This window comes from Lipotes vexillifer, unplaced genomic scaffold (assembly GCF_000442215.2).
Source record: "Lipotes vexillifer unplaced genomic scaffold, Lipotes_vexillifer_v1.1 scaffold831, whole genome shotgun sequence".
Taxonomy (NCBI): domain Eukaryota; kingdom Metazoa; phylum Chordata; class Mammalia; order Artiodactyla; family Lipotidae; genus Lipotes; species Lipotes vexillifer.
The window spans coordinates 2,445,534-2,460,626 of NW_006791661.1; the positions used below are offsets into that span (position 1 = coordinate 2,445,534).

The window sequence follows — 15,093 nt, forward strand, 5'->3', positions numbered from 1 at the left end:
AGCGTCTGTAAGTTAGTAAGTCCTCAGTATATATTTTATTGAAAATTGAATGGATATCTGATGGCTAAAAAAAGTTGAGTCACTGATTGCATGATGAAAAATACTACAGACCCAACTATTCTCTCTGTGAATAGATGAAGACTGTAAATATATATCACAAGTTAACACAGTTATTCTATCTGTTTTCAAGGAAATGTGTGAAAAGGTTGCATTGTCTTAAAATTCAGAAAAATAAGGATCTCTTTAAATAATCATTTAAAAAATTAAACTTTTAGAAAGCATTGCCTAAATATCATAAGATATTTACAAGAAGGTGTGTTTTTAATAAATTGAGAATAAGATATCATATGGAGATATGATGAAATAATTTCAGAGTTGAAAATAATCAGACTATTGTGTGAAAATATGAGGTTATATGAAATGCAATAGCAAAATTGAAATATATTTGTAGGTAATAAAGAACTGGCATTGCTGAGAACTGCAGCAAAGCTGTAAAGGCCCTCCAGAATGCAGAAGCAAAAGAAAAATAAGTGATTGTAGAAAAGAGATATACAGAAAAGAGAAATTATTATTTGATAGGAAGAGAACTAGAAATAATAACAGTTGACATTTATATAGTGCCAGACAATGTTCTAGGAGCTTTACTTATTATTAACCATTTAACACATACAATAACCCTATAAGGTGGGTACCATTATAATTTCCATTTTACAATGAGAATGCTGAGGCATGGAAGGGCTATGGGAATTGTCCAAGGTGGCTGAGCTGGAATGGGAAATCAGGCCATCTGTATCAAAGTATCCAAGATGTACTAATTCCACTAGTTAGAATAAATATTGTTTAATTTTGATCTATTATATGATCTTTTTATGGCCATTTGAAAATACATTCTCTACATTGTTCTTATTATTCTTTGTCTGCTTAAATTGGGAAGTGGATATAAAAAAGAAACATTAATAACTCATAATACTGTGTTTCTGCCTAAGTCTCTTGTAGTTTTATATTATTTTCTATGCTTTTGCCCATCCTTTAATTTTAAACTTTTCTGAATCACATTGTTTCCAGGTTTTTGCTTTTACATAGTATATACTTTTGTGGGGTTTTTAATTCAATATTTGCTATGAAAGTTATGTTTGATCTAGCCCTGCCATCTTGTTTTAAGACATATTTTCTTCATTTCTTTTGGGGCTTTTTGGCAGCCGAAGTGAACAAATACATCTTCAGCTATTTTACAAGCATCACTCAGCTATTCTCTTCCCAGAGATTTTATTTCTATTTTCCTTAATCTGAATTATTTAAAAGCCAAGAGTTACTCTCAACCAATAATTCAGTTGTCAACCAGCAATATGGAAAAGGCATTATTTAACAAGGGAGTGAATGGACCTATTATTCAGTTTGTTAAATGTATCAGAAAGAAATAGAGTAATTAAGAAATTAGCTATACTGTAATAGGATAAGAAAATCACTCTCTGAATGCCTTGGGCATAGAATCCTCTTTCCTGATGTTCCTTATTAATCTCAAGATAAACATGTACCCCGCATGTCTTCTCATTCTAAAAATTCTGCTACCAGAATGACACCTAGATGGTCATTCAAGTATTAAGCAGGGGTTTTGCACACATGAAGGTAGCTCTCACAGATTAATCTAGTCTTTTAAACACTCATCTGCTAATTGGAATGCTACTGAAATCCAGAGAGTTTTATTATTAATTCTGAAGGAAACTCTAAGTCTGTTTAATAATTAATCATGAAAAGAAACAGAGATTGCTAGATTACTTATTTCTTTATTGTTTTATGGGGAATTCCTATGAAATTGTAACATTAGAAATGCCTTTAAAAATAAAATATGGGGCTTCCCTGGTGGCGCAGTGGTTGAGAGTCCGCCTGCCGATACAGGGTACACGGGTTCATGTCCCGATCCGGGAAGATCCCACATGCCACGGAGCGTCTGGGCCCGTGAGCCATGGACGCTGAGCCTGCGCAAAAAAGACATCATCTTGGGCTTCCCTGGTGGCGCAGTGGTTGAGAGTCCACCTGCCGATGCAGGGGACATGGGTTCGTGCCCCGGTCCGGGAGGATCCCACATGACGCAGAGCGGCTGGGCCCGTGAGCCATGGCCGCTGAGCCTGCGCGTCCGGAGTCTGTTGCTCTGCAACGGGAGAGGCCACAACGGTGAGAGGCCAAAAAAAAAAAAAAAAAAAAAAAGACATCATCTTTATAAAATCACCATTGTAACCTCTTAGAAATGAGGCACTTTTCACATTGCCCTTTTCTGCTTAGAGGATCTTCCTGGAAACTTACTATTAAAAGTTCTTGTTTGAATCCATGACCTTGTGTGGTCCCTGACAAAGACAGTATCTTGGGGAAAAAAGAGAAAAGAATGAATGAGAGAACAGTATGCTTTGGAAGATTTAACTTCTCCTATACCCTGATATTTAATTTATTTCCTTTTGCATTGTTTCACTCTCTGATTCCCACACTCAAATGTGTCCTTTCGGATGACAGAATCTATTTTATTCTGCTTTATCCCAAGTGCCTAGTTCACAGTAGGTATTTATTAAATAGTTGCTGAATGAATGAACTAGCATCAGACTCCGAGGGATCTGAGCTTTAAAGCTACCAATCACCATTTACTCATTGTGTGGTCTTGGATTATTTATTTGATATCTCTGAGCCTTGTTAAATGAGAATGGTAAAATTCTACTCAGAGCAGCATAGTGATTAAAGGTATGGAGTGTCCAATGCCTAATTCTGTTTTTGGCAGGACTCCGGACTTCTTAGTTGTTGCTTACGCTGCAAATGCCTGCCTCTGACCGGTAGTATACGTTATGAAAGCAAAAAATTAGCATGAAATTCACAGCCAACTCTGTGGAAATCGTTTGTCACTTAGAGTGTGTCTCCTCTAGAGAGTTTATACTCTTGATGGTTTGGCTAAATTCTTAGATCACCTTAGTTAAGCATTTTCTCAGTCGCTAATTATGCTTAATATAATTTTTTTCCAAATTATCCGAGGAACTACATACTGGCTGGGGAAAGCTTTCTGATCTCATCCAGAGGGAGTTAAGCTAGTCACAAGCAAATCTTCCCCCATCAATAACCAATGAAAACCATTATCCCAATTAAATATCATTCTGAAAGCAATCTTAATCAATCTAGACTTTCTGGGCTTCCTGAAAGAATTGCTTAATTAAACTCTCTATAGAATAAAGTGATTCTGCCTAGTCAACCCAACGGTGACAGGAAACTAAGAAACAGAGGAGAATATTTGGAAGTGAATCTTCTTAGAGTATCTAACAGAATTCAGAGGCAACTGGGCTAGTGTCTTTCTCAAGGGATACTGTGAGGCCACAGGGATAACTCACATGAAGCATTTTTGAGATACACACTGAAGTGAGAATTATAATCATGATTTTTGGAATGTGTCCTCCATGCCACCTGACTCTTATTTCTGCACTCTCCTTCTGCCGTTGTGTAAATCCAGAATCTTGTTATCTCTTCCACTCTTAGGACTGTGGTGCAAGTTGTTCTCTTCACAAAGGTACCTTCTGAAGAGATAAGTGGAGGCTAAAATCCAACCCAGGTACCTCCTCTCCAGGCTGGTTGTCTATGGAACTCTGTCCATTCAAAGAGCAAACTCCTTTCTTAATTTGCACAGAAAATGTTCTAACACTATCTTATCCCTCCTGTGTTACTTTCCTAGGGCTGTCATAACAAATTACCACAAACTTAGAGGCTTAAAGCATATAATTGTGTTTTCTAACAGTTCTAGAGGCTAAAAGCCTGAAATCAAGATGTCAGCAAACCAGTACATACTCTGGAGGCTCTAAGGTAGAATCCTTTCCTCACCTCTTCCAGCTTCTGGCAGCTGTTGGCATTCCTTGATTGTAGCTGCATTTCTCTCTGCTCCATCAAGCATCATTCTCTTCTGTTATCTCCTTTTGTCTCTCTTTATTATCAGGATACTTGTGATAGCATTTAGGGCCCAACTGCATAACTGAAGGTAATCTCTACATCTTAAAATCCTTGATTATATCTGCAAAAGACATTTTCCCAAATAAGGTAAGATTTACAAGCTTCAAGGATTAAGACTTGGTATCTTTATATGGTCATTATCTAGCCTACTGTCTATCACTCAAACTGCTTCCAGGTAATAGCTTAATCTTGGGGGTGCAGCATGATTGATTGTGAATAGGTTTTTTTTGTTTTGTTTTGTTTTTCAGACAGAGGAGAGTTCAAGCACATCCAAGTCTCAGTGCCATTTAGAATGAAGAAGTTAAACTGTTGTAAAACTTGGGGAGAATGTATATACCAAGGGTATTCAATGGAACATCCTGAGATGACGGAAATGGGGCAGATGCTCCGGAGTCAGGACTCTGGACTCTTGGTGCCAAGCTTTTTATATCACATATCTTTGAGCATCTGGGGAGGAGACAATGCTGAGACTCACAATGAGCTGCTCACTCCTTATGTGCCACTGCAGTCCAGCGAGCTGAAATAGAAGCACTGTGGCCCGTTTCTGGGAACACTCCTGCATTCCTATCTCGTGGCCCTTATAAGATAGGTTTTTGGGTCTTTTGATTTCCTACAGACAAGTACAAAAAACTAATTCTGGATAGATCCATGTGACAGGGAAACCATTAAAACTAATGAAGCAGCTTTTCATTATGAAACCCTAAGGTCTTTAGGAAAGAAGGCAGAAAAAGATGCGTAAGTGCCCCAGCTGGTAAAAATTACTCTTCTCAGTAAATGAACCTAACTTTAGTAGGAAAATTAGTAGAGCACTGTGTTTGGGGAGAATATCTGCTTTGACTCCTTATTAAAAGCACATATCTCTGACATTAAAAGTGAGATATGTTTTTTATTTATAATCCTGAAAACATACAGAAAACTGTAAGGAAGACAAAAAAGCATAAAGATAGTCTCTTAATGTATCAACACTGTCCAACCCAAATCTCATTAACCTGGCCCATACTGTTATTATCTCTCGCCTGGGTTATTACAACAATATTCTAGCTGGGCCCCCAGCCTGCAGTTATCCTTCTATCTGCAGCCAGTAAAATATTTATAAGTTGAGAAAATACCTTCTTCAATGACTTCCCATTTTCTCATATAAAGCCAAGTTCCTTCACAAGTCCCTTCCTAACCTACAAGTTTTATATCTACCCTTCCCATTATGGCCCCATAATCTTTGGTTGAAGCTGTGGAGACACTTTTAATTCCTGGTCAGAGTGATGTTACTCTCACCATGGTACCTCTGAATATTGTTGCTTCCATCTCCTGAAGCACTTTGCCTACCTGCTGCCTTCACTCATTTCTTGCCCTCCATCTCCATTCCTATCCATTCATCTCACCATAGATTTCATGTCATGCTTTCTTGGATGTCTCCATTGATTCTACAATTCTAGATTGGGTGGCCCTTCTCTGGGCTTCCATAGCACTCCACACTTTGTCTGCATTGTCTTTATACTCAATTGTATTTGTTGCTCACCTGGTTCTATCATCTCCCCACTAGACTGCATAGTCTTTGAGGGTAAAGATTATATCTTTTCTGCTACAGTAGTTCCAATGTTACCATAATGCCTAACACATTGGAGACACTCAATTTATATATTGAATGTATATTGAATTTTAGAAAAGATAAGATTAAGAGCAAGGATCTTAGATCCATATTGCTTGTGTCCAAATACCGGCATTTCCTACTACTAACTTTTAACCATAGGCAAGCTACTTAATCTCTCTGAATCTCAATTCTCTTATTCATGAAATGATAAGAAAAATATTATGTGGCTGATGAAAATTAAGGTTACCTCCAAAGAGTCATGTCCTTGTATAATTTCTTCCTAAGTGCGTGGAGAATCTGTGACTTGCTTCTAATCAATAGAATATGTCAAAATGATGGGATGTCACTCCATTGATTAGGCTACATTGTATGGCAAACAAGATAGCCTATCACTCCCTGACTCCATTACATTATATGACTCTGTCTTAGTGGACTGCAGCAAGAGAGATTCCCTGCTGACACTGAGGACACAAACAGCCGTGTCTTTAATGCCCTATGAGAGGACCATGTGGCAGGGGAGTTCAGGCAGCTTCTAAAAACCTGAGGAGATATTTTCCAACTGACAGTCAGAAACCAGGGCTCATAAAGCCACAGGAAGTGAATCCTGCTCACAATGTGCATAAGCTCAGAAGAAGACTCTTTCCTAGTTGAGCCTCCAGATCAGAATGCAGCCCTGCTAAAGTGCAACTACAACGAAGTTTGAGGTAATTTTTTACATAGCAATAGAAAACTAATGCATAGCCCCTCTTTCATATAAATATTTGGAGGATAAATAAATTAATATTCACAACATGCTGAATTCATGCCTATCACCTAGTATTATATTAGTATTTGTTAAATAAAAGGAAAATTAAGGCTTCCCTGGTGGCGCAGTGGTTGAGAGTCTGCCTGCCAATGCAGGGGACACGGGTTCGTGCCCCGGTCAGGGAGGATCCCACATGCCGCGGACCGGCTGGGCCCGTGAGCCATGGCCGCTGGGCCTGCACGTCCGGAGCCTGTGCTCCGCAACGGGAGAGGCCACAACAGTGAAAGGTCTGGTTATAGCAAAAAAAAAAAAAAAAAACACGGAAAATTAAATGATCTTATCATTCAGATATATCTAATGTTTACATTATGTTATATATTTTGTTTCTCTCCATTATTTTCACTATATTTTATACTTGGATTTTCACTATTCACACAATATGTAGTATAAAAAGAGTATATTTTACTGATAACTTCCTAAAGTTAAATTATGTACATGTATCAAAATTTGAGTAACTTTTTTCCTAATTTTGGATATTTAGGATCTTTCTAATTTTTCATGATTATGATCAATGTTGACTTTCCCCTGAGTCTTTGAAATCACAGCATCAATTATTTTATTAAAGTTTTGAACATACAATTTAAAATTTTAAATTTTTGTTTTCTTTCTTTCATATATTTCTTTCCTCCCACTCAGCTGATTAACATGGAAGAATTTTAATGTCTCTTCTTACAAAACCATTAATGAAGTAATAAGAATTTATTGCTTTAAGTTCTTCTAGAATTGAGTCTTTACAGTGTACTCCAAATTACATAACATGAAAGAGAAGGCATCCCACCATTTTTTTTTTTTTTTTTTTTGCGGTACGCGGGCCTCTCACTGTTGTGGCCTCTCCCGTTGCGGAGCACAGGCTCCGGACACGCAGGCTCAGCGGCCATGGCTCACGGGCCCAGATGCTCCGCGGCATGTGGGATCTTCCTGGACCGGGGCACGAACCCGTGTCCCCTGCATCGGCAGGCGGACTCTCAACCACTGCACCACCAGGGAAGCCCCATACCATCCATTTTATCCCAGAGTACCTTAAGAATGAAATACCAGACTGAGGTCCTTAGACTAAATTGCTTAATCCCTCCTTAAGCCATTGACCTGGAGATAGATGCTACATGTATATATTTTGAACTGAAATGTAAGAACTGTATTTCTATTAATTAATAGCATGTGCCTTCTAAGGGATTAAAGATGTCTAAGTTGCTTGATGTACTGTGAGTATTATGTCCATCTTACTGTCATATAGATTACCCATCAATTCTCAGAGGGTGAAGATCATGTCTATTATAATCATCATCACCATCATCATCACTATTATTATTATTATTTTGAATCTAGTCACAGCCACATGACAAGGTAGTGCTTAGGAGACTCGTTGAAATAGGTATAATTTCTTCCATGAAGCAGAAGAAACTCTGACAGACCTAGGAAGAAGTGGACTGTATTTTGATATATACAAGTGTTACTATCATTTAGTAACTCTGAGCCTCATAAGTAAGTTGGCATTACAGCACCTATATTAATGTTCAGTTGTGAAGATATATTTAATGAAGTCTATATGAAACTTTAACAGCTCCATCAAGGTATAATTAATATACACAGAACCACATATAGTTAATGTGTACAATTTGATGAACTTAGACATATGCAAACACCTATGACACCATTACCACAATTAAGGTAATGTACATTATATGCATCCAACAACTCTTGAAACTTCTGTGTGTCCCATTGTTTTGTGTCTGTGTGCTTGTCTCTCTGTGTGTATGTGTTTGTTAAGAATAATTTACATGAGGGGCTTCCCTGGTGGCGCAGTGGTTGAGAATCTGCCTGCTAATGCAGGGGACATGGGTTCGAGCCCTGGTCTGGGAGGATCCCACATGCCACGGAGCAACTGGGCCCGTGAGCCACAACTACTGAGCCTGCGCATCTGGAGCCTGTGCTCCGCAACAAGAGAGGCTGCGATGGTGAGAGGCCTGCGCACCGTGATGAAGAGTGGCCCCCGCTTGCCACACTAGAGAAAGCCCTCGCACAGGAACGAAGACGCAACACAGCAAAAAAATTAATTAATTAATAAACTCCTACACTCAACATCTTAAAAAAAACAAAAAAATTGTTGAGATGAAAAATTAAAAAAAAAAAAGAATAATTTACATGAGATTTACCCTCTTAACAAACTCTGAAGTGCACAATATCACACTGTTAACTATAGACACTATATTATATAGCACATCTCTAAAACTCATTCATCTAGTAAAATTGAAACTTTATTAAATAACAACTTCCCATTCCCTTAACCCTTCAGCACGTCTTTTTAACTTAATAGAGATCCAGTGTATCCTGCCCACCATTAATGAAAATGAACCAATACAAACTATTTTATATATTCTTTACATGTCTAGTTGTTTAATTAATTTGCAGTGAACTTATGTTTATACAATGTCTTCTGTATAAGAGCACAACACCTGTGTGTCTAAGTGAGATGTGGAAAATTTACCCAGTCAGCCATCATTCTATAATTGTTTTTTCTTAACTGGTATCAATAAGTGGAACTTATAGTACACACACACACACACACACACACACACACACACACACACACACACACAGAGGAATACACTATTCCAGCTTGAAGGGGAAAAAGGTAGATACCAGACTGAATTTCATCAAACAATTGGATGTTTTAAAACTAGTGATTTAAATTCAGTTGTATGACTGACTTCAATCATGGGTGGCCTTGCTCACCAAATGGTTTTCAAAGAAAGATATCTGTGTTCTTCTAGCCAGATGTTATAAAGACAAGAAAGAGAAGAAAAAGTTTTGTCAAGGGTTCTGGGTAGAGTGGAAGAGATTATTTCAAATTATATCAGTTCTTAATGATAAAATTCAATACATTTTGAGATTCATAACTACTAACTGAATTTTCATTGAGTAAATTCCACATATGGAATTGTACAAATTTGAAGAGTTAAAAAATTACTTTAAGGTGGTGGCTTTTATGATTTGTTTGGCACAAATAGAAAAATTCATACATTTGTATTATGATGGCTCAGATGCCTCCTTACAAACACCTTGTATTCTTTTCCATATCCCATTTTAACATGCTGTCTTCAATATGTATCTTGTCTATAGGTAAGGGCATAGATTGGTCTTTAATAAGGTCAGCTGATCACTCTATTAGTTAAGCAGCTTTATTAGGAGTATATGATGATGTCCATCTTCTTCCATAGCTATTGCTAAAGTATCATAATGCAATGAATACGGACCCAAAAATGTAGTGGATGTATTATTGGTTCATGATTATTCATTTGTTCCCTGCACTTGCCATGTTTTCTACTAGAGAGAATATAATCTCTTGCTTGATTGCCTTTGGGCTTAGACATGTGGTTTCCTTTGGACAATTAAATGTGAGTATGCTACATACCACATATGAACCAAAATTTTCAAAGTACTTGTGCATGTTTCTGTCTCTGATTTGGCCTCTATTATAAGAAAATTATGTCACAGAGGAGAAATATAATTTTGGCCTTGTTTCTGAAATAAGGAGACATATAGAACCAAGCACAGCATAGTCCAGAAGCCTGGCACAGCTCAGTTAAGCCTAATCTAACTGCAGATTGCTGTTCTTGTGTACATGAATAAGAACTATATATTTAAAACAATAGAGATATCAGAATTGTTTGATGCTACAGTAAAAGTTTATGGATAGATAGATAGATAACTAGAGAGACAGACATGTGGGTATAGATAGATCTATCTACCTATTTATCTATCTATAATCTATTGATCAATTGATATAGATATATATAGCTATAACTAGAAGTAAATCTAGCTATATCTAGGTTATAATACTGATTCTGCTTCTTAATAAATTTATGTGTTTGGGAAAATATAATAATTGCTATAATCTTTGTCTTTATCATAATCATTGACTTAGTTAAGGTTAAGGTAGCAACTCTAAAAATAAACACCAATATTTCGGTTGCTTAATGTATTAAACATTTATTTCTTGTTGACATAACTCTCCAAAGTGTCCAAATTGGGCAAGATTTTCTCACTGTAAAAATTCAGGAATCCAGCCGCCTTTTATTTTGTGTTCCCACCATTCTCTAAGAACTCAGGTATTCTCTGGGACCATGAGACTTGCTATCAAATTGACTTTGAATTCTATGTGTCTCAGTTTTTTCATCTGTTAAAATGATGCTACCTCATATAATTCTGGTAATAGTAAGTATATGCAATGTATTTGGAATAGTCATGGCAGAGATTATATGGCCCAAATGTTGGCCTTTATTAATTCTCATACTTTCTGCCCCTCCTTTAAGGTATTTTCTGGTCTTTCTCCTTCACAGATAAGATTGCCAGTTCATTTAATATCTCTGTGTCTCAGTTTCTTCAGTTGAAAATGCATGTAATGAAAGCCTTTTGCAGAGTTGTGATGATTGCAAACTATCCATGTAAAATACTCACCACAGTATATGGCACAGACTAAGCACTTAATACATGAATATATCTCATGATGCTTGTGTTTTAGCATGATAATCCAAGGTATTTTTTTCTCTCCTTTTCAGATGTCTGCATCATCCCACAGAAGGGAATATAGAAAAGTCTTTCTGACAGGAAGCATTAAATTTAAAGCCCAGGAGAAAGATTCACTGGAAATAGAAGCAAAAACAGTCTCAGGAATAAAGTAAAACCCAAAGTACACAAATGTCAGGTGTAAATCATTTGTTCTTAATAGGACTGTGCATTTTAACATGAAGTATCAATATCTTTACTTAATCAACCATCCATCATGTAATGAATTAAGAGGCAAAGAGAGGCAGGAGGTAGGAGAATCACTCATATATATTATTTGCCCTTCACCTTCCCTGCTCTCTCCCCACTTTTGAAACAGTCCTCTTCCGCTCTGGTCTCTGAGTCATCTCTTAGCATTTATTCAAATTCCCAGCCATGCATTCCAGAGAGCATTGTTTTGGCCGAATCTCCATGGTCACAGGTGGTAAAGCCACCTGCATGCATCTTAACCCTCCCTAGACAGAAATCAGCTCTTGGCCGGTTTGAAGTGCAGAGGATAAAAAAGATGGTGGCACAAAGAGAACAGATGGCAGCCGGACCAGTCCCGTGACTTCTTTGGCTTCTTCAACCTGGAGGCTGGTGGCTTTGCCATGGCTTTCTTGGGAGAATTCATACCCTGAGAATTTTTGCTCAGTCAACCATGATGTTAATAGTACCCCATGGACTGCAGAGGAGTCAGAGGGGAGTGTTTGCTTTGGCCAAATTTTTCTATTGTGAATGTCCCATTTTTGTTATGTTTGGGCCTGACCCATTGCTTGGTTTCATATACAATTAATATCAAAGTCTATTTTCTTTGTACAATCCAGACTTACCTCTAAAAAGCTTATACAAAGCTAGAATGCATCTCCAAGAGGAAAGAGAAGGAACTTTTGATGAGCACAGCTATCTCTATCCTTCAAAATGATGTAACTTGTTCTGTTTTCTTCTGAATTAGCAAACTAAGGTAGACTTTTAAAAATCCATTATCTTTGAAATTCCACAAACTTTCTTGCTTGTTTTGTGCATTAGAGTGAGAAGTGAAAATCTGGATTTCCTGGGACAATCATTTACCTTTGGAAGACAAAATTTTCAAAAGCAGAGGTTCATGACTTCTCAAGGGTTAATGAGAGCACTTCAGAAAAGGGGGAAATCAGGTTATTGAATTCTGAAATATTTCAAATATCTGTGCATATGTATATTATTCTTTTGGCAAGGTCCATAACTTTTATCATATGCTTACAGGAGCAGACACCCTGAAAGAATGAAAGAGTCAATGCTTTTAAATTTAATTATATTACAACCTCAAGAGATACTGCCAAATCCAAACATTTTATGAGAAAATCTTCCCTCAAACTAAACAATAGCTAAATCTACTCTTACCTGATACTGTTATGAAGTTGAAGAATTTGTAGAGCTTTTCATTAGACATAAAAGCTTTCATGATATTTTCTCAAGTGGACTACAGACTATTTTGATTCCTAATCAAACTATTATAATGTTTGCTATAAAATATAGCTTGTGCAAAGAGCTCATCTTTGATGGTGCACATCTATACTTCTCTATTGTAAGGAAAGGATCTTTTTTATATTCTTTGGATCTTCTTTATAATCTTGATCCCCATTTCATCTAAGATATTCTATACAAAGAAAGAAAAAACTGAATGCATATGATGCTATAACTCAGCTGTTAATTTCCTTTCTACTCTTCTTGCTCTATGTTTTTCCTCCACATACGACATGAGCATGTTAAAAGCAAGATGAGTAAACCAAGTAGCAGGCTGTCTAAACAGCTCCAAATGAGGTCATATTACACTGATCATGAGATTAGCTTCTATCTTTGCCACTGCTGGCTTCCTGGGCTTTCTTACCAATTAGAAATCAATAACCTACAGCAACCAGGAGAATGAAATATTAACTTGAAATGTGGGCATCATATTTCTCTTATATGAGATGTGACAGGAGAGAAAGAGACAGTAGAGAGAGAGAGAGACAGTGAAAAGAGAGAATTGTGTGTATTCCTAGTTTGAGTTTTCAGTATACAAGGGCAATTTATATTTTTCTTAGTAACTTGAATGCATAAACACAACATTGAGTTGCAGAGTTTTACAGATGGAAGGGAGATTACTATTATCCTTTAATATTATAGATAATTATAACACATCTGAGAGAATATATGGGACATTAAATTGAGGAATCAGTTCTAAGTGCTTAGTACATAATGATAATAAAGGACGTGATTGATTTCCTCCCATATGCTGGAGGCTGTGCTAAGCACCTCATATACATCATCAACCTCATTCTCAAAACTGCTCTAGGAAATAAGCAATATATTATTATCCTCATTTTAGGAATAAAGAAACTTCAACTGGGAGAGATGAAAAGGTCACTGTGAATATTTTTTAACCATTTGGCTCTGCTTTTTCCAGATATATGTTAACAGATATGTAAATGAAAGAGTAGGAGAGGAAGGCAGAGAGGCTAGTGAATGGGTGTATCATACAGAGAGAATGAGAAGGACAGAAAGAGAAGCACAGGAAACTCCATGGATGTTAGTTAATATTAGGTTGCTCTTAGTCCTTATAGTTATATCTAGAATATCACTGTAACCAAGGTGATATTTCTGATACCCCAGTTCAGCCTCCTTTTTGTTTCGTTTTGTAGCCAGATAACATGCTACCTTCCCCTATTTTATTTTTTTATTTTATTTTGTTTTTTTGCGGTACGCGGGCCTCTCACTGTTGTGGCCTCTCCCGTTGCGGAGTGCAGGCTCAGCGGCCATGGCTCACGGGCCCAGCCGCTCTGCAGCATGTGGGATCTTCCCGGACTGGGACACGATCCCGTGTCCCCTACATCGGCAGGCGGACTCTCAACCACTGCGCCACCAGGGAAGCCCCCCCTGTTCTATTTTAAACTCAGTCTGTAATTATTCATTTACTTCTAATGAGAGAAAATATTCATCCTAAGAAAAATATAGCTGCAAACCTATACATTTTTTCTCACTGCAAATTTAAATGTAAAATCTGAGATGCTAAAATTGTTGATTTATTTTGAAATACCTATTTCATTATCAAAACATTTTAAATCACCATGAAAACTGCCTCCTAGTATTCATACCCTTTAATAATTGCTTTTGCTACTAAATTACAACTGTCACTATTGGTCATCCAAATACTACCAGGGACCTTTCCAGAACTGCTGTTTGGAATTATAAAGGATTTTACACTCCATACTCAGGCCCACCCTGTTCTCCAAAGCTGCCACCTAATTTCTGGAGTGTTTGCTCATTTAGTGCAATTGGATCTCTTATTTTGTTTTCTCTTTAGCATTTCACTTGTTCATAGAATTATTCATTCACCAAGAACGTGGAAATTAAAATCAAACAAAGGGCTTCCCTGCTGGCGCAGTGGTTGAGAGTCCGCCTAACGATGCAGGGGACACGGGTTCATGCCCCAGTCCGGGAAGATCCCACATGCTGTGGAGCGGCTAGGAATAACTTGTGGATCAAAGATACAGAAAAACTGCAATTGCAATGAATTCCCACATGCTGCAGTAGCCCCCAGTATTTGCCACCTTCATAGCAATAAGGGCACCATATTAAAACTGCTTGGTGTCTTGTTTGTCCGTCTTACTAGAATTGAAGCTCTTTGAGGTCAGGGACTATATATGACCATTATGTATCCAAACTCCTGAGCTTGGAGGAGGTACTGACTAAACAGTAAAAATAAATGAATGGAAAAATAATTCAGGATACATAATATTCTCTTAATGTGATGTGCAAAGTGTCCTCCTCATGATTGTGTAGACATTCCCTACAAAGCTGCATAACTACAACCATCTGCGCTAGTCTTTGTGACAGGTTTCTAATTCTACTTTTATCTCTATTCTTTCCCCTTTTAATTTCCCCAGACTCAACTTTTAGATGAACAATCCTAATCCACAGCTTTACACATGTCACTGTTACACAAAATCTTCAGGGTCTTACCTGTATCTGCAGGATTCTTATAAGCTTGATATACCAGAATTTTCCATCTCCTAACTCCAACTATCTCCCCAGTCATAGAATCAGCTGTCACAAAATTACAGCTCTAATTGATCTAGGCTTTTTCTACCCAACAATAAATTTCCCTTCTCTCACTAGAGTATTTATTCCCTTTATCCCTTCTACCTTTATTATCTTTCTTTAT

The 15,093-nt window shown here is 37.3% G+C and overlaps 1 pseudogene; it reads left to right on the forward strand.

Moving 5' to 3' along the window:
* Positions 1–4,498, forward strand: part of LOC103085548 (probable ATP-dependent RNA helicase DDX10 pseudogene) — a 68,927-nt pseudogene extending 64,429 nt beyond the window's left edge.
* Positions 4,499–15,093: the final 10,595 nt, after the last annotated feature.